The following is an 18,825-nucleotide window of genomic DNA, read 5'->3' on the forward strand; positions in this document are numbered from 1 at the left end:
GAGATGAGTCAGAACAAAAGGATGAATATGGGATGATCTTAATCATAGACAGAAGTTGAAAGGCAAAATCAGAAAGGAAAACACTGGGGCCAGGTAGTGACGTACCTGGTTCAGTGCACACACTACAGTGTGAAAGGACCCGAGTTCAAACCCCTGTTCCCCACCTGCGGGGGAAAGCCTCATGAATGGTGAAGTAGAGCTGTAAGTGTCTTTCTCTGTCATTTTCCCTTTCTATCTCTCACCCTCCCTTCTCAATTTTTCTCTGTCTCTACCCAGTAATTAATAAATAATATTTTTTTAAAAAAGAGGGGAAAACACTAAGCAGAATTTGGACTGGAGTTGGGGTACTGCACCTAAGACACGGGGCGGAGGGGTAGGGCTCAGGTCCTAGAACACAGTGACAGAGGAGGGTCTAGTGGGAGTTGAACTGTTATGTGGAAAACTGGGAAATGTTACGCATGTACAAACTATTGTGTTTTGCTGTCAACTGGAAACCATTAATCCCCCAGTAAAGAAATTAAAAAAAAAAAAAAAAAAGACCATCAGGAGCATGGCATGCAAGACCTCAGTCCCAGTGAGAACCCTGGTGACGAGTAACTAAAAGTAACAGCAATGACAAAAGCCTGGCAACTAAAATATGCAATGTGCCACTGGATTTAGTTTTAGTCTACATGTAATTTCAGAATATTTCAGTAAGGGTACTACTTCCACAATGATAAAACTGTAATCTGGGGAGCCAGGCGGTAGCGCAGCGGGTTAAGCGCAGGTAGCACAAAGTACAAGGACCGGCATAAGGATTCCGGTTCAAACCCCGGGCTCCCCACCTGCAGGGGAGTTGCTTCACATGTGGTGAAGCAGGTCTGCAGGTGTCAATCTTTCTCTCCCCCTCTCTGTCTTCCCCTCCTCTCTCCATTTCTCACTGTCCTATCCAACAACGATGACATCAATAACAATAATAACTACAACAATAAAACAATAAAGGCAATAAGAGGGAATAAATAAATAAAATAAATATTAAGAAAAGCATTAAAAAAAAACTGTAATCTGAAACTTCTGAGTAGGGACAGGAGACAGCTTACCCAAAACAGTGCACAGCTTGCCAGGCCTGAGAATCTGGGATCAAGACCCGGCACCACCTAGGAGCACCATGGAAGCCACCAGGAGATTAGGGGCCTCCACAGACAATGGGGTGCTGCCTGCTGTGATTTCGCTCCTCTCTGACTTCCTCTCCCTTTCACTGCATGTGCCAGAAGGATGCTCTGGATCTCTGTCATACTCAGTCTCTCTCTACAGTGAATAAATAAACAAACAAATACATCCCAGGGCTGAGGAGATAGCATAATGGTTATGTCTGAGGCTCTGAACTCCTCTAAGTTCAGTTCTCAGCACCACCACAGAATAGAGCTGAGCAGCACTCTGGTGATGAAAGAAAGAAATAGCTATTTTTGGGAGTCGGTGGTAGCGCAGAGGGTTAAGCGCATGTGGCCCAAAGCACAAGGACCGGCGTAAGATTCCCGGTTCGAGCCCCCAGCTTCCCACCTGCAGGGGAGTCACTTCACGAGTGGTGAAGTAAATCTGCAGGTCTTTCTCTCTCCCTCTCTCTGTCTTCCCCATCTCTCTCCATTTCTCTCTGTCCTATCCAACAATGACATCATCAACAACAACAATAACTACAACAATAAAACAACAAGAGCAACAAAAGGGAAAATAAATAAAATATTTTTTAAAAAGAAAAAAGAAATAGCTATTTTTAAGCAAACTTCTCGTGCCAGGGATGTAGTGCACCAGACCTGCATTCCTAGGGCCCAGAGGTTCCATATTCAGTCCATGGCACAGCCATATGCCAGACATGAGTAGAGCTCCAGTCAGTCTTTCTCTTTCCTTCATAAAAAAGAAATTTCGTGGTCCAGGAGGTGGCGCAGTGGTAAAGCTTTGGACTCTCAAGCATGAGGTCCTAAATTTGATCCCCGGCAGCACATGTGCCAGAGTGATGTCTGGTTCTTTCTCTCTCCTCCTATCTTTCTCATTATAAATAAAATCTTAAAAAGAAACTTAAAAAGAAACTTTTATGGGGGTGGGTGGGGCGATAGTGGTTAAGCGCACATGTCGTGAAGTGCAAGGACCGGCATAAGGATCCTGGTTCAACCCCCAGCTCCCCACCTGCAGGGGGGTCACTTCACAAGCAGTGAAGCAGGCGTGCAGGTGTCCGTCTTTCTTTCCCCTTCTCTTTCCCTCCTCTTTTGATTTCTCTTTGTCCTATCCAACAATGACAACAACAGCAATGACAACAACAATGATAAACAACAAGGGCAACAAAAGGGAAAAAATGGCCTCCAGGAGCAGTGGATTCGTAGTGAAGGCTTGACCAAGCCCCAGCAATAACCCTGGAGGCAAAAAAAAAAAAAAAAGAAAGAATTTTTTTGCTCTTGTTGTTTTAATTATTGTTGTTGTTACTGATGTTGCTGTTGTTAGATAGGACAGAGAGAAGTGGAGAGAGGAGGGGAAGACAGATAGGGGGAGAGAAAGACAGACACCGGTAGACCTGCTTTACCACCTGTGAAGCGACTCCCCTGCAGGTGGGGAGCCAGGGACTTGAACCGGGATCCTTAACGCCGGTCCTTGCGCTTTGTGCTACGTGTGCTTAACCCGCTGATGCCACGTGTGCTTAATCCGCTGATGCGCTACCGACCGACTCCCGAAAGAAAGAAATTTTATAGATACATAATAGAGAAAACAATGAGCCAATAAAGAAGTAAAACTTTCACAGTCAAGAGACAAGCCTGACTCGGGGTTTAACAGATTATTACCCGGGTAAGGCTATGGAGCAGATGCAGCTGTTTCTCTCCTCTCCTCTCCCAGGCCAACTAGGACCACCAAAGGAGACCACCTGGGACCACAATGAGGCAGGACTAGAACAACTTCAGGAACCCACCCAACCACGGGTGAGTGCAAACACATGTGGCTCCTGGACAGAGAGGAGCCTAGGGAGAGATTAAGTGGCTGGTAACAGTCCGGCAGTTTACCAGTTGAGGCACCACCTCCAGCCTGTTTCACCAACAAAAAGATTGCTGAAGGGAGGAGAGGACTCTCCTAAGACTCAGCAAATGCAACTGTGAGACTCCATTGCTGCTGCCCTCAGAGGCTGGAGCAGCAGAGGGGAGGCCCTGTGCTGACACCTGGGAACAGAGAACTGACCAGGAAACTCAGGAGAAGAGCTACACCTAGGTGGCCTAGCGGTGGGGCTGTATAGTGGGAGCCTTTCCATATTTTTCTCCTATGAGAACATGGTGAATAATTGCCTCAGAACCTACAGACTATAAACGGAACTTGTTTAGAAACACACAGGGCACAGCAGTGTTGCCCGGCTTGGCAGAGAAGCTGAATTGAGCCTGGAGCTTTGGATCCTTGGGGTGTGAGAGTCTCTTTGCATAGCCACTGTGCTATCTCTCCCCACCCTGATTTATCTCTTGGTCAGGAGTAAGGGATTAAGCTAAAAAGTCTACTTATAGTTTAAAAGCCCTCAGGCTTCCATAGCCTACAGGGAAGAAAAAGAACAAAAGAGGCTTTTAACAACCTCTGTGCTCCAACTCGGGGCTTTAAATAATATTGAAAGAACTGTTAATTTCCACAACTGTGAGCTCTTTAAGTACCTTACTTAGACACAAGTCAATCCAGGCAAGAGTGATAAGTAATTTTAAAAGTACTGAGAGAGAAACCTCATAACATACTATACAGAATGGTTATACCAACAAGAAGAAATATTGGAGAAATGAACCAGGACAAGAGTCCAGCTAAAAAAAGCCCCAAAGGTTGAACCACAAAATAGTGAGGTCAACATCCAAATGCTTGTTAAGGAAATAATCACAGGAGTGAGTAAAGAGCTTGAGAGAATTGAAATCAGAAGTGCAGAAAAAATAAATGAGACTTTGGAAGAAAACACTATCTCAAGGTTATTAGAGAGCTGAAAGCTGAAATAGCTGAGCTAAGAACACAACTAGCTGAACAAGCTAAAACAGCATCAGAACAGGGTCACAAAATAGATGAAGTACAGAAAACAGTAGAGGAGAGAGAGAATAGAATAAATGAGGCTGAAAACAGCATTAGCAAGATCAAGGACAAATTAGAGACAACTAAAAAAGAAGCAAGAGATCTCAAAAAGAGATTAAGAGATACTGAAAACAACAATAGACCTATGGGATGATTTCAGAAGAAATAATATATGCATTATTGGCTTACCAGAGGAAGAAAGAGAGGGAGAGAAAGAAAGCATTCTTCAGGCCATAATAGCTGAAACCTTCTCTAGTCTAGACAACACAGAAGACATAAAGGTTCAAGAAGCCCAGAGGGTCCCAAACAGAATTAACCCAGACTTAAAGACACCAAGACACATCATATTTAGAATGGAAATGAATAAGGATAAAGAAAGGATCCTGAAGGCTGCAAGAGAAAAACAGAGTCACCTACAGAGGAAAACCCATAAGATTAGCAGCAGACTTCTCCACACAAACATTAAAGGCCAGAAGAGAATGGCAAGATATCTATCAAGTGCACAATGAGAAAGGCTTTCAACCAAGAATACTGTACCCTGCTAGATTGTCATTCAGACTAGATGGAGGCATAAAAACCTTGTCAGACAAGCAACAATTGAAAGAATCAACTATCACCAAGCCTGTGCTCAGAGAAGTTCTAAAAGGTCTCCTATAAACAGTCAGACCACCATAAATATGCCATCTATCAGAACACTCTAAAAACTTCAATAATGGTGTCAAAATATCTTATTAAGTCCTTGATATCAATGAATGTCAGTGGACTGAATTCACCTATTAAAAGGCATAGAGTAGGAAGACAGATCAGAAAACACAACCCTACAATATTCTGTCTACAGGAAACCCACCTAACTCAACAAGACAAACACAGACTCAAAGTGAAAGGATGGAAAACTATCATACATGCCAATGGCCCACACAAAAGGGCAGGAACAGCTATTCTCATATCTGACACGAGAGACTTTAAAATAGATATTAAAAAAGATACACTACTTAATGATCAAAGGATCAGTCAACCAAGAGGACTTAACAATTAACATCTATGCACCCAAGGAGAAGCCATCTAAATACATCAAACATCTACTGAAAGAGCTACAGCAATATATTAACAGCAACACAGTCATAGTAGGGGACTTCAACACCCCACTCTCTCAACTTGACAGATCATCTGGGCAGAAAATCAATAAAGACACCAGGGAGCTAAATGAGAAGATAGATACACTAGAAGTATTGGACATTTTCAAAGTCATTCATCCAAAGAAACCGAAATACACATTCTACTCAAGTCCACCTGGGTCATTCTCAAGGACAGACCATATGTTAGGCCTCAAAGACAGCATCAGCAAATTCAAGAGCATTGAAATCATCCCAAGTATCTTCTTAGACCACAGTGGAATGAAACTAACACTAAACAATCAACAAAAGATTAGTAACAGTCCCAAAATGTGGAAGTACACTACTTAACAACTACTGGGTCAAAGAGGAAATCAAGGAAGAAATCACAATGTTTCAAGAGTTCAATGAAAATGAAGACACAAGCTATCAAAATATCTGGGACACAGCTAATGCAGTTTCTTCTTCTAGCGTTTGCCCTTCTTCCGTAGCCAGTCAACAGCGTCAGGTTGAGCCTGATGTAAAGTTTCGAGACCCCCTTTGAATCTGGAGAGGTGGCAGTCGTTGACTATGTGGGTCATAGTCTGTAGCTGCAGGGGCAGTTCGGGTCGCTAAGGCAGTAATGAGAGGGAAGTTCATAGCCGTACAAGCACACATTAGGAAACAAGAAAAAGCACAAATAAACAGCCTGACTGCACATCTTAAAGACCTAGGAGAAGAACAAAGGAACCCTAAAGCAACCAGGACAGAAATCACTAAAGTTAGGGCAGAAATCAGTAACATTGAAAATAATAAAACCATACAAAAGATCAACGAAAGTAAATGTTGGTTCTTCGAAATAGTGAACAAAATCAACAAACCTTTAGCCAGACTCACAAAACAAAAAAGGGAGAAGACCCAAATAAATCAGATTGTAAATGAAAGAGGAGATATCACAACAGACAGCACAGAAATTCAACATATCATGTGAGGCTTCTATGAGCAAGCTAGGGAACCTGGAAGAAATGGACCACTTCCTAGATACCTACAAACTTCCAAAATTAAATAAAGAGGAACTAGACAATATGAACAGGCCCATCACAGATAACAAAATTTAAACAGTTCTCAAAAACCTCCCCAAGAATAAAAGTCCTGGACCAGATGGTTTGAGAAGAAAGAATAGAACTGGAGGCAACACACTCCCAGATCTCAAATTGTATTATAGGGCCATTGTCATCAAAACTGCTTGGTACTGGAACACAAATAGACACACTGACCAGTGGAATAGAATTGAGAGCCCAGAAGTAAGCCCCCACACCTATGGACATCTAATCTTTGACAAAGGTGCCCAGATTATTAAATGGGGGAAAGTAGAGTCTCTTCAACAAATGGTGTTGGAAACAATGGGTTAAAACATGCAGAAAAATGAAACTGAACCTCTATATTTCACCAAACACAAAAGTAAATTCCAAGTGGATCAAGGACCTGGATGTTAGACCAGAAACTATGAGATACTTAGAGGAAAATATTGGCAGAACTCTTTTCTGTATTAATTTTAAAGATATCATCAATGAAACAAACACAGTTACAAAGAAGACTTAGGCAAGTATAAAACTATGGGACTACATCAAATTAAAAAGCTTCTGCACAGCAAAATAAACCAATACCTAAACCAAGAGACCCCTCACAGAATGGGAGATCTTTACATGCCATACATCAGACAAGAGGCTAATCAAAACATATAAAGAGCTTGCCAAACTCAACAACAAGAAAACAACCCCATCCAAAAAATGGGGAGAGGACATGGACAGAATATTCACCACAGAAGAGATCCAAAAGGCTGGGAAACACATGAAAAAATGCTCCCAAGTCTTTGATTGTCAGAGAAATGCAAATCAAGACAACAATGAGGTACCACTTAACTCCTATGAGAATGTCACACATCAGAAAAAGTAGCAGCAACAAATGCTAGATGTGTGGAGTCAAAGGAACCCTCCTGCATTGTTGGTGGGAATATCAATTGATCCAACCTCTGTGGAGAACAGTCTGAAGAACTCTCAGAAGGCTAGGAATGAACTTACCCTATGATCCTGCAATTCCTCTCCTGGAGATATATCCTAAGGAACCCAACACATCCATCCAAAAAGATTTGTATATACCTATGTTCTTAGCAGCACAATTTGTAATAGCCAAAACCTGGAAGCAACCCAGGTGTCCAACAACAGATGAGTGGCTGAGCAAGTTGTGGTCTATATACACAACGGAATACTACTCAGCTATTAAAAATAGTGACTTCACTGTTTTCAGCCCATCTTGGATGGAACTTGAAGATACATTAAATGAAGTAAGTCAGAAACAGAAGGATGAATATGGGATTATCTCACTCTCAGGCAGAACTTGAAAAACAAGATCAGAAGAGAAAACACAAGTAGAACCTGAACTGGAGTTGGTATATTGCACCAAAGTAAAAGACTCTTGGGGGGGGGGGTGGGTTGGGAAGAGTACAGGTCCAAAAAGGATGACAGAGGACCTAGTGGGGGTTGTATTATGTGGAAAACTGAGAAATGTTAGCATGTACAAACTATTATATTTATTTTTGAATGTAAAACATTAATCCCTCAATAAAGAAATTTTTAAAAAAGATCATAACCCAGCTCAGTAAAAATAATTTTGCTAGTAGTTTTTCATTGCAGTTAAAATGCAAAAAAGGGGGAGTCGGGAGGTAGCACAGTGTGTTAAGCACAGGGGACTCAAAGCAGAAGGACTCGCATAAGGACCCCCTCCTGGCTCCCCACCTTCAGGGGAGTCACTTCACAGGTGGTGAAGCAGGTCTGTAGGTAGTTATCTTTCTCTCCCTGTTTCTTCCCCTCCTCTCTCCATTTCTCTCTTTCCTATCCAACAACAACGGCATCAACAACAGTAATAACCACAACAATAAAACAAAGGCAACAAAAGGGAATATTTTTTTAAAAACTTTTAAAAATGCATAAAAGCTGTCACCTCAGACATGCTTTAAGCATACAGAGTACAGTAGTGTCTTTTTTTTCTTTATTATTGCCTCCAGGGTTATCACTGGGGCTCAGTGCCTGCACTACAAATCCACTGCTCCTGTGGCCGTTTTTTCAGTTTTTTTATTTGGACAGGACAGAGAGAAATCCAAAGAGGACGGGAAAACAAAGAAGGGGAGAGAAAGATAGACACCTGCAGACCTGCTTCACCACTTGTGAAGCAAATCCCCTGCAGTGGGGAGCCAGGGACTCGAACCCGGATCCTTATGCCAATTCTTGTGCTTTGTACTAACTGCACTTAACCCGGCCCCCAGAGTTCAGCACTGTTAATGATATGTATAGTGTATGACACAGCTCTAGAACTTCCTCATCTTCCAAAACTGTAACTTCATAGGCATGGAAGAACTCTGGATCACAGCTCATTTGTAGCTAAGCCTCACTCCCCTGTGGGCAGGTGATGAGATTAGAATCTAGAACCTGCCTCCTGGTTTGTATGTATTCCTGGACTCCAGTACTAGGGAGCCAGGCATCGGGCAGGGGCCCTGTGACACAGGACTGCCAGCCTTGAGAGCCACCAAGGCCACATTCCAAAGCTTTGGGCTCTGAAGACAGTCTGAGGCCTCCACACTTGTTGTTACAAGGCACACATCTTCACCGTCTTTTGTGAAAATGGCCTTGGTTCCGCTGCAAGGCCTGTTTCCTTTCCCCGCCTATCATTCTATCACTTAGATAGCAGGGAATTCTGTAGCAGATAGAAAAGCACATGCGATTCTGTTTATGAACCATTTAAAAAGGAAAAGAAAAAAAAAGGAGGAGCCTTCGAAAGGCTCAAAACATTCTTCCTCTCCAGCCACTGCAGGGATGACTGACAAATGGGATCCAGTCAATCAGCCAGTGTGTGTCCTCTGCCAGGTCTGGAAGGGTTTCCCAAAGCACTGGGGTCACTGGAACCCCTAGACCTCAAACAGTACCCCCGCCACCACCCCTCACCACGCCACCCCTCCGCTCAATGTGGCTTCCAGCCAGTCTCCTGGCTGTTCACAGCTTAGGGGTGGGGTGGGGTGGGGTGGGGAGGGGAGGGGGCTGCAGAAAAAAACTGTCTGGTTGTGTTCCCATCTATTAATAACAGCTATTTTGAAATGCTATTTAAATCTTTCTATTGTGAGTTAAGCTTCTCGTGGATTCTGTCTCCCCAACTGAGCTTTTTTTTTTTTTTGCAGGGGGGGTGTGAGGGGGAACAGCAGGGACCCCCACACAGCAGAGGAGACAGTTACTCCGGAAGCCTAGCCGTATTTGCTTATGTTCTTCTTGTTCTAATTTAGTCAGTGGGTTGCTGCCCTGCCCGAAGTGACACACCCGTCAGAGGCTGATTTAGGCTCCCATCTCACGGCCCATCTCACGGTGAGCCTGGTGGACCCTCCCGGCTCCAGGTGCACGCTGGGGCCAAAAAAGAAGTGTCTCTGTGTTACTTTCAGGGTGTTTTCTTATGATCAGTTGCTATATTTGGCAAGTCTTCTTTCAGGCATTAGAGAAGACACATTACCCAATGTTACACAGGGAGCCTGCCAAATGCAACAGCCAGAAGAGAAAAAATATTATTCCAAGCTGGTATAAACTCTCTTACCTACTGAACTCCCCACACCCCCCAAGAGGTTCCAAGGATCCTCTACTGGTTGAGACTTTGGCGTTCTACCCACAGAAGCTGACAGAACAGCAGCCAGCCTCCAGGTCCAGGCCCCAGAGGGCGGGTGGCTGGAAATTCCTGCCCATCTGGGGAGTCTGGAAGAACCCTCTTTTAATTTGAAGCAGAGACCAGAGCTCAACGCCTTCATTTGATAACTATTTTCAAGAGAGCAGGGGAGGATCCTGGGAGTCCTTCCAGAGGTAATTAGGATTGGGGTGGGGGGGAGGGGGAGGGAGAAGAAAAGGAATCTGCAGTCAACAATAAACAAGCGGAAGGTACCAGGGGTTTCGGAATAACATCTTCCCGGTCAAACCATTTTAAGAATTCTGTAATGTGAAAGCAGCCCCCACACGCTCGCTCTCTTCCCACATAAACACACGCTTTATTTCAGCCGCACTTGGTGAGGCAGCAGGCTCTCTTGCCTCTGCTTCTGTCAGAAGATTCATCTGCACAGAGGTATTGGCTGTGGCAGGGGACAGGGAACAGGGCCGGCACCCCACACTCACCCCAAGAACACCAACCTCCCCACCCTAGGTCTGATTTTATCTTGCCAGAGACCAGGAAAGCCAGAGCCTTGGATGTTTATCCAACAGCACAACCCCTGGTGTGCCAAAGATTCAGCCAAATAAACCATTTTATTACCACCCCTAATTACATTTTTTTAAAACTCCCCCAGAACCACTGAGTGAGGTTAGGGGGGAGGGTGTTATTAACAGACCACAGAGTAGCAAAGAGTGATTGCTTTGTCTTTCTCTCTTGTCTGGACATTGACTCACCCAACACATTTTTAAAAAGAGAGAAAGAGAACATTTAAAAAGCTAAAATAACTCATGTAGGGAAAAAAAAAAAAAAAAAAAGGAAAATGTTCTGGGCCCAGCAGTCTGAGCCAACGCATGTCTTGTATGTGTGAGGACCTGAGCCCGATATCTCAACACTGCCTAGATGCAGGGGTCTTTCACTTTAAAATAAAGTTAATTGGGGGCCGGGTGGCAGCGCAGTGGGTTAAGCGCACACGGTGCAAAGCAAAGCGCACAGACTGCCTTAAAGATCCCGGTTCAACCCCGGCTTCCCACCTGCAGGGGGGTCACTTCACAAGCGGTGAAGCAGATCTGCAGGTGTCTATCTCTCTCCCTGTCTCTCTCTTCCCCTCCTCTCTCCATTTCTCTCTATCCTATCCAATGACAACAACATAATAATAACAACGATAAACAAGGGCTACAAAAGGGGAAAAAATAGCCTCCAGAAGCAGTGGATTTATAGTGCAGGCACCAAGTGCCAGTGATAACCCTGAAGACAAAATAAATAAATAAATAAAAATAAAATAAATGAAATTAAAAATATTTTGGGGTCTGGCAGTGGCACATCCAGTTGAGGGCACATGTCACCCAGGCACAGAGACCTGGGTTCAGGCTCCTAGACCCCACTAGTCAAGTGTATATGTGGGGGGCTGGGGAGGTTCATTGCCGGGCTCCTCTAGGTCTCCTTTAGGGACTCGGAGAAGAGAGGAAAAGAGAGAAACAAGAAATAGAAGTGACTTTTACAGGATAAAACCGGACGTGGCAAGTCAGAAACAGAAATGGCTAGGAAAAGGGGGTAGAGAAAGGAAAAAGGCATGCTGGGAACTTCCTTAGCAACTGTTGCAATGGTTTTAACTGGTGGGATTAATGTTACCCTGCAGGCAAGGCAGGTCTCGAGGTAGAAAGAAGACAGATCAATGGGTGGGGATGTTTCAGGCAAAACACTGACTATGTAAATAGGCCACAGTATCAGTAATGGAGTGGGGGGTGGGGGGCTGGCTTAATGACGGACATCTCGTGGATGGTGGAACAGTGCTGCAGGTGTCACTTTCTCTCTCTGATTCCTCTCTGTCTCTATCAGAAGTAACTCACGCTGGGTGGTGGCACACCTGGTTAAATGCATGTGACCATGCACAAGGACCCAGGTTCAAGCCCCCAGGGCCCCACCTGCAGGAAGAAAGCATCACAAGCAGTGAAGCAGCGCTGCAGGTGTCTCTTTGCCTCTCCCTCTCTATCCCCCACACCCCTCAAATTCTCTCTATCCTATCAAGATAATTTTTTAATTTTTTTTTTATTTTCCCTTTTGTTGCCCTTGTTGTTCATTATTGTTGTAGTTATTGTTGTTGTTATTGAATAGGACAGAGAGAAATGGAGAGAGGAGGAGAAGACAGAGAGGGGGAGAGAAAGATAGACACCTGCAGACCTGCTTCACCGCCTGTGAAGCGACTCCCCTGCAGATGGGGAGCCGGGGACTCGAACTGGGGTCCTTAAGCCGGTCCTTGCGCTTTGTGCTACCTGCGCTTAACCCCCCAAAAATAACTCAATACATGTTTAAAAAAATAAGTGATAAATATTTTGAATGAAGCTATTAGGAAAATGGGAGAGGCAAGAGGAAGGGAGGAGAGACGCAGTGGCCGGGAAAAGCGTCAGCAAGTGAGCCAGACCTTGGTGAGGAGGGGGGCAGGTGCTTGGAGGACTCAGGAGGAAGGGTGACAGTCAGAGAAGCCGGTGCTCACACATTTCCTCAGCTGCTCACTTGGGGTGTGAAGAAATATGCTGTGTTAGGTCTCTCTCTCTCTCTTCCTCCTCCTCTCTCTTTTTAAAATCAAATTGACCTCTTCTGTCTTGAGAGGTCTATACAAAACAGAGGCATCATCAGGGGAAGGCCCCTCATTCATTCACCACACACACACACACACACACACACACACACACACACACATCAAGAAAATAGCTTTTGGGGACCAGGTGGTGGCACACCTGGTTAAGTGCATGTATTATTTCCATGCACAAGGACCAGAGTTCAGGCCCCGGCTCCCCACCTGCAGGGGAGTCGCTTCACAGGCGGTGAAGCAGGTCTGCAGGTGTCTGTCTTTCTCTCCTCCTCTCTGTCTTCCCCACCTCTCTCCATTTCTCTCTGTCCTATCCAACAACGACAGCAATAACAACAATAAAGAACAACAAGGGCAACAAAAAGGGAAAATAAATTTAATTTTAAAAAAGAGAGAAAGGAAGGCAGGTAATAGGAAGACAGCACAACTCACAACTTGCATGTTTGAGACTCTAGAAGTCCCAGGTTCAATCGCTGGCACCACCTTACATGGGAGCTGAGCAGTGAGCTAACGCTTGTGCTCCTTCTGTCTCTCTGTCTCTGTCTCTCTGTGAGAGAGAGAGAGAGAGAGAGAGTGTGTGTGTGTGTGTGTGTGTGTGTGTGTGTGATAGAAATAAATGTTTGGGGCCTGGGTAGTGGCATTCCCAGTAAAGTGCACACAGCACCACGCACAAGCACCCAAGTTCTAGCTCCCAGTCCTCCCCTGCAGGAGGGAAAGCTTGATGAGTGGTGGGCCACTGCTACACTACAGGTTTCTCTCCCTCCCTCCCTCTCTCTCTCTCACCTTGCTTTTCTTCCCCCTTCCCTCTTCATTTCCATGAAATGCTAGAAAGAAAATAGACACACACACAAAAAAGGGAAAAATAAAGCTTACAAGTAAGCAGATAAATAGCAATAGAAAGGAAATTCGCAATAGCAAGAAAACAATAAAGGAGGCGGGTGGAGAATCCATGATGACCTAGTGAAAGTCACCGGGCCAGGGCTCCGCTGGGGAAGCAGAAGACAAGGGGTGGGGTGACAGTGTGCAGAAACTTGCAGGTCACTGAAACAGGAGATCGATGGCAGAGAGGACAAGGCAAGGACAGATTAAGGGAACAGTCTGCCAAGAGCACCTCAATACTTGACCACCAACTGGCCTCGGGCGTGTGATAGAGAACAGGAAGTCAGCAGAAGGGCCAGGAGAAATTGCAGGTTACAGACTGGATGAAGAGAGTGTGGAAATCAGGAGGGACTAGGAGCTGCCCTCAGCCTGGGTACCACCCCAGAGCAGGAGGAAGTACCAGCCTGCCCGAGTTCAAGCGCAAGTTACAAAGTCATGGATCCAGTGGTGTGGGAGGTGGCACAGTGGATAAAGCATTAATGGATGGTCAACCATGAGATCCCAAGTTCAATCCCTGGCATCACATGTACTAGAGTGACGTCTGAGTCTCTCCTTTCTCTCCGCCTATTTTTCTCATGAGTAAATAAATGACTTCTTTAAAAAAAAAAAAAACAACAACAACAAGGTCACAGGTCCACACTCCTCCTAAGTGTCAAGATCATGGAAGACAAAGGGTTAACTGAAGAGCCACCCATCTCTCTCTCTCTCCCCTTCCCCTCTGCCCCCCCCCCCCCACACACACACACAAACACATACACACAGCAGCACAAGGCCCCAGGTTGGATCCAAGCTCAGGCCAAAAGGCTGTTTGTTTGTTTGTATAAGAACTTTTTTCCACTCTTTTGCTGTAAAGGGCATTATTAGGACGATGAGTGACACTTAAATAAGGTCTGTGGATTAGATAATAGTATAGAATCAATGAGAAGCTCTTGGTTTGGAGGTTTGTTATGCAAGGAAATTCACCTCTTCTTTTGGGAAATATACACTCATGTACGGGTTGGGGGGAGAGCAGTATGTCTACAGCTGACTCTGAAATGGCTCCCAAAAAACTTAGTCTGTGTGTCCAAGTGTGGACAGAGGACAGAACAGAACAGGAGGATAAAGTAGGTTTACAGTAACTAACAGTTACAGGATTTGGCATGCAAGCTTATGGAAATGATCTGAATCATTCTTGCAACTTTCTATAGATCTTAAGCTAAATTAAAATAAAAAGTTAAAATTATTAAGGATGGAGGTTGGGCGGTAGCGCAGTGGGTTAAACGCACATGGTGCAAAGCACGAGGACTGGTGTAAGGATCCTGGTTCAAGCCCCTGGCTCCCCACCTGCTGGGGAGTCGCTTCACAGGCGGTGAAGCAGGTCTGCACATGTCTGTCTTTCTCTCCCCCTCTCTGTCTTCCCCTCCTCTCTCCATTTCTCTCTGTCCTATCCAACAACGACGACATCAACAACAACAATAACTACAACAATGGTAAGAAAAAAAACTAGGGCAACAAAAGGGAAAATAAGTAAATTTTAAAAAATTATTAAGGATGCCAGAATTGGGAAACTCTTATATACATTCATGCCCAGTGAAGCAGGGCTGCAGGTGTCTCTCTTTTCCTGTCTATCTCTCCCTCCCCTCTCAATTTCTCTCTGTCCTATCAAATAAAATAGAAAGGAAAAATAAATAAAGAGGAAAAGAATTGCCGGTAAGGGCACCAAGTAATACTAGCAGCGAGCCCCAGTGATAACCCCGGTGGCAATAAAAATAAACAAAATGTCACAAATCAAACCTCAGAGCCCACTGAGGCTTGGAGGGAACCTCTCACAACATACTGGCCTGCAGAGGGACATCAAAGATTTCCATGACCAAGAAGGTGAAGCTTCAGAAGGTACTTTGAGCTGAGCATCAAGCCAACAAAAAAAAACTATTTTATCTACTTTATCTTCCTTCTGGGGCTTGTCTTTAAGGATCTGGAGGTCTTGCCTACTTGAATGATGCTGACTTGCTATGTCTGGGAGAGTCTAAAAGGCCCTCCTTTCCAGCATCATCTCTTTTACTGTGAGAGGATGGTGTCACTATATGGCAGAATGGGCATGGGACAGGGAAGAGGGAGCAAAGAAACTGGAGAAAGGGAATTAAAAAAACGGAGCAAGACTGCAACAAGTACAGCAGGAAGGTCAAGTGCAGAGAACAGGCAGCGAGGACTATGGGACTATGTGGGGCGCGGGGGGGGGGCAGGGGAGGAAGAACTTAAAGACAGAGATGAGTAAGGGCACGTGGCTTATTCACTGAGGAGGATACGGCGCCAGCTTCTACTGACTCTCGAAGGTGTAGACATCCCTGATCTTATCAATGAGGGAAAAAACAGCAACCATCTCCTGAGAGGAAACAGACTGGTAGTTTAAGGAATGGGAGAGTCTGACTATGGGATGGAATCAGGAGTGGACAGAGGGTGGACTGACTGTTTTTACTGTAAAGCAAGAACGAGGTTACAAAGAGAGCATGACAAGCCCGACCTGTTACAAGGATTCTGAGATTCCAGGCAGCGCTAAAAGGACCCGGCAACAGAGACGCTCTGAGTGGAGAGAATGAATCGCTCAGAGACTGGGAATAGCAAGTAATCAGGGAACAGACCTCATGATGGTGAGTCTGGTGCTGTGGCTGGAAAGAATAAACTACCTTCCAGATCCGAGGGAGAGAGAGAGAGAGAGAAAGTGAGAGAGAGAGAGAGAGGAGGAGGAGAGAGAAAAAAATTCCAAGATGTGAAGATAAGTAGAAATAAGTTATTGAGAACCTTGAGGAACTTCAAGGTCAAGTAACTAATAGAGGCCAAGGTTTAACATAAACTCAAAAGTAAGAGAAAAGATAGCCAGGAGAACCAAGGGAGTCACATTCATGCTGTTCAAATACTATTTTGGAGCATCAAGGGAAGGGATCCCCAACCCTGAGTGCAACTGAGAATCATTCCCAAGGGAAATAGCTAGTCTCCTCTTTTGTCTGTTTCCTAAAAATAAAAGGTGTGTGTGTGTGTGTGTGTGTGTGTGTGTGTGTGTGTGTACACCATCTTCTTTTGGGGCATTTGGTTCCTAAAAATAAGGGTGTGTGTGTGTGTGTGTGTGTGTGTGTGTGTGTATACACCATCTTCTTGGTTCCTAAAAATAAAGGTGTCTGTGTGTGTATGCGTGTGTATGCGCTTTCTACTTTGATGACTTGGTATGTTTGAGTATATATAGTCACTTTTTTTTTCTGCCCCTAAAAATGTTCCTGGTGATTCTGAGGACATACTGACTTCGAAGGTGAAAGCAGCTTGTGGGCCTACAAACAGATAACAAAACCTTCTCAAGAGAAGGTTCTAATAGTGGTGGGCTAACAGTCTGGGAGGCACAGGTTCCCTGCTCTCTTGAGGCTGGAGAGGGCTCTGATTCTCAGGCAGGCTCAGCTGCAGAACCATGAAAACACACAAAAATCTCACCTGGGAGATGCGGGCAGCAAGTGAATTGCACGGAAGCTGCAGAGTTAGACCCACTGCAGAGAGGAGGTTGCTAATTGAGGAGTGATTCAGGGAAAGGTTGACAGGACTTAGTGGACAAATTCCTGGCAAATTAAGAATTTATTTTTTTCCTCCTAACCCAATGCTATCAGATTTCTAACGTGTAAGCCATTAAAGGTTATTAAGCACTCCAGGAAACAAGCTTGCAGAAGCTTATTCATTAACGCAAGCAATTCTGTCTCTCCAGCCCACATTTTTATACACGTGAGATCCTACTGGGAGGGCTAGGACTCCAAGGGGTGGCCTTGGGGTAGAAAGACAGAAGAGCCAAGCAGACAGACAGAAACAGAGCTGTTCCTCCCCGTCTCCCATTGGCAAAGGGAAGTTTATGAAACGAGAATAGAGACAGGAGCCTGAGTGCCTTTTTAGCATCCGCCAGAACTAAAAATAGGAGAGGTGTGACACAGCCCACTGGTCTCAGAAGTGCAGCAGACACGCACTACACACACACACACACACACACACACACACACACACACACACACCAGCAGGGCCCTGAATGCCAGCACAATATGCAAAGCCTAGAGCTGCTCTGGAGTGAAGAATCTATTTACTTTAACGATCCAAGCAACCCTCTTATAAAAAGGAAGCTGCTTCTGAGAGTTCCAATTTTGAAGACTCACATCATTCCAGCATTCTTCCTGGGGGTACTCCGATAAGATAATTTCTAACACACACACATACACACACACACACACACACACACACATACACACACACTCCCGTGTTCCCTGAAGCAATGACTCACTTCATTCGCTGCTGCCAGCCACCAGCCACGACTGGGTTTGCATTTTACCTGCTCACACAGAAAGTTTCTTATTGGATTCACTACAGGGAAAAAGAAGAACTCAGTAGTCTTAGCCTCATTGTTGGTCGTGACTTTAGAGTCCCCGAGAGGTTTTATAGTTGGAGGGGAGGGGAGGGATGGGAGGAGGGTGGGAGACAGGAGATCTGGCAAAGCCACTCTCTGCACCCGCCTACTGCTTTCTCTCCCAAATCCCCCCTCCACAGTCTGGCCACTTTGGGGAACAATTCATGGATACCCCTTGGAGAGAGACTTGGAGAGGGACTAAGGGAAGGGGGTGGTAAGCCTTGAGGCTCCAGTTACCTGCAGAGCCAGGCTTGGGGTGGTGATGGGGGATGCTGCCTCAGCTCACCGTGCAGACCGCATCTGCTAAGAAGCCAAGCTCCCCTCTTTTCCACGACTGGGGAAGGGGGGGTGATTTAGTAGGATGCAGTGGAGGGGGGAGCTGAGAGGTTAAACAGGAATCCAAGGTCATTGGGTTGATGGTGTGCGGGGGGGTGGGGGGGAGCAGCTCCCCTGGACTGTGTGCCCTTGCAAGCCTGCAAGTCCCCCACCCCAGCCCCGCGGGCTGCACCCCGCGCCCAACTCCAGCTCCACGGGCCCCGTGCACTTCGCCCCACCCCGCCCCAGTCTGTCTCTCCGGGGCGCCCCCAAGGTCACCGACGCCCCCTTTCCCTGAGGACGGGGAGGCCCAGGCTGCACTCACCAGGGGAGCGGGGGGCGGGCGCTGCTCCCCGGCCCATGTCCTCGGCGGCGCGGCTGCGGCTGCGGCTGCGGGTGCGGATGCGGGTGCGGGTGCGGGGTGCCAGGCTGCGGGCCGCGCCGCGGGGAGCGCCGTCCAATCAGCGCGCGGGCCCGGCGGCTCCCGGTTGCGGGGGGACCGGGGCGGGGCGGGGCGGGGCGGGGGGCCGCTTCCGGGCGCGTTGCCTGGACGCCGTTGCCGTGGCAGCCCAGCCCGAGACTTCCCCGCGCCCCCGCCGCCGCGCCCCGCACCCCGGCGCCCTGCCCGGCCTCCCCAGCCTCCTCCTCCAGCCTGGGGAGAAAGTCTCTTCGCTCTCGGGGTCTCCGGCGCCCCGAGCTGACCCCCTGGCTGCTGTTATTTCTTTCTATTTATTTATTTGTTTACTATCTTTTTATTTATTGGATAG

At 46.1% G+C, this 18,825-nt stretch overlaps 1 protein-coding gene across 4 annotated transcripts in view; it reads right to left on the reverse strand.

The window, feature by feature from the left end:
• The window catches only part of FAM81A (family with sequence similarity 81 member A), an 87,199-nt gene extending 68,679 nt beyond the window's left edge, over window positions 1–18,520 (reverse strand). For 2 of the 4 annotated variants that reach the window (XM_060174416.1, XM_060174413.1), the window contains exon 1: window positions 18,384–18,517. The gene's annotated coding sequence lies outside the window, so the exon portion shown is untranslated. Of the gene's footprint in view, window positions 1–9,502; window positions 9,521–18,383 lie in introns of those variants that run through there. The other 2 variants (XM_060174414.1, XM_060174415.1) reach the window with 2 other exon arrangements.
• Window positions 18,521–18,825: the final 305 nt, after the last annotated feature.

Source organism: Erinaceus europaeus, chromosome 16 (assembly GCF_950295315.1).
Source record: "Erinaceus europaeus chromosome 16, mEriEur2.1, whole genome shotgun sequence".
NCBI classification, from domain to species: Eukaryota; Metazoa; Chordata; class Mammalia; order Eulipotyphla; family Erinaceidae; genus Erinaceus; species Erinaceus europaeus.